We start from the raw sequence: 1,947 nt of genomic DNA on the forward strand, positions 1-1,947 counted from the left end.
CTGAATTCATTTTGAAGGACTCTAGTTAAAAATTAGCAATGCCTGCCAAGCAAGACAGCAGGGAGGCTACATTATGCACACTATTAATGCTGTCCTTGTGAAGTTACTTGTGTCAGTGCCAGCTACATAGAAAGTGCTCAGTAAATGATTACTAAACCGAAATGATTGTTAAAGTTCTAGAATCTGATATTAGATTTTAATGTATTGAATCCTGAAGAGTCACACATAGAACTTTCGGCATTAAGTTGGTTTTTAATTTAACAGAATTTCTTCAAAAATTAAGTAGAAAGGCTCTCTGCTTCTCCCTGTTTGACAGAGAGCCGCATCTTCTGGTACAGTGCCAGCCACGTCCCCGAGACACAATGGTGAAGGTCGGAGTGAACGGATTTGGCTGTATTGGGGCCTCATCACCACGGTTTTTTTCCAACTCTGGCAAAGTGGATATTGTAACCATCAATGACCCCTTCATTGACCTCAACTACATGATGTACATGTTCCAGTAGGATCCCACCCACGGCAAAATCCATGACACGGTCAAGGCTGAGAACAGGAAACTTGTCATCAGTGGGAAGTCCATCTCCATCTTCCAGGAGCAAGATCCCACCAACATCAAATGGGGTGAGGCTGGTACTGAGTATGTTGTGGAGTCCACTGGGGTCTTCACCACTATGGAGAAGGCTGGGGTTCACTTGAAGGATGGGGCCAAGAAGGTCATCATTTCTGCTCCTTCTGCTGATGCCCCCATGTTTGTGATGGGTGTGAGCCATGAGAAGTATGACAACTCCCTCAAGATTGTCAGCAATGCGTCCTGCATCACCAACTACTTGGCTCCTCTGGCCAAGGTCATCCATGACAACTTCAGCACCATGGAGGGACTCAGGACCACTGTCCATGCCATCACTGCCACCCAGAAGACCATGGACAACCACTCTGGGAAGCTGTGGCATAATGGCCAAGGGGCTGCCCAGAACATCATCCTTGCCTCCACTGGTGCTGCCAAGGCTGTGGGCAAGGTCATCCCTGAGCTGAACGGGAAGCCCATTGGCATGGCCTTCCATGTCCCCACCTTCAACGTGTCAGTCATGGATCTGACCTGCCACCTGGAGAAAGCTGCCAAATATGATGGCATCAAGATGGTGGTGAAGCAGGCATCAGAGGGCCCCCTCAAGACATCCTGGGGTACACTGAGGACCAGGTTGTCTCCTACAACTTTAACAGTGACACCCACTCTTCCACCTTTGATGCCAGGGCTCGCATTACCCTCAATGACCACTGTGTCAAGCTCATTTCCTGGTATGACAGTGAATTCAGCTATAGCAACCAGGTGGTGGACCACATGGCCTCCAAGGAGTAATAACCTCCTGGACCACCGGGCCCAGCAAGACCAAGAGGAAGAGAGAGGTCCTCAGCTGCTGGAGAGTCCCTGCCTCAACTTATCCCCCAACACACTGAGAATCTCCTGACCTCCAGTTTCCATCTAAGACCCCCTGAGGAAGGAGAGGGAGTTGGGGAGCCCAACCTTGTCATGTAACATCAGTAAAGTATACTGTACTCAAAAAAAAAAAAAAAAAAAAAAAACTAAGTAGAAAAACAAGGCAGGCATTTTACACTCTGTATGTAGGACATAAGCAATAGAACTCAAATTTTTCAATGTAAAACAGAAAAGTTCACAAATTTTCATTACTTAAAGAGAATTAGAAAAATCAAATTATAAGTAATATTTATGAAGCTATAAACTTAAGAACTGCCAAAATTGTAATCCCATGTATTACATCAAAATGTTGGCAAAGTTCTCGTGCATCTAAAATGCCCCAATTTTCTTGGTGTAAATAGACAAGGCTTTCAAAATAATTCAGAGGTAACGTATTTAGGATCAAACCAGGACAGGTGCTCCAACAACACTGATAAATGAGATGAGTTTTATTATCCACAATGAATAATGTAATG

At 45.1% G+C, this 1,947-nt stretch overlaps 1 pseudogene; it reads left to right on the plus strand.

Annotated features, from left to right (window-relative positions):
• Positions 1–362: 362 nt before the first annotated feature.
• Positions 363–1,354, plus strand: LOC112933940 (glyceraldehyde-3-phosphate dehydrogenase-like; annotated as a pseudogene).
• The last annotated feature ends 593 nt before the right edge of the window (positions 1,355–1,947 follow it).

This window comes from Vulpes vulpes, chromosome 6 (genome assembly GCF_048418805.1).
Source record: "Vulpes vulpes isolate BD-2025 chromosome 6, VulVul3, whole genome shotgun sequence".
In the NCBI taxonomy this organism is placed as follows: domain Eukaryota; kingdom Metazoa; phylum Chordata; class Mammalia; order Carnivora; family Canidae; genus Vulpes; species Vulpes vulpes.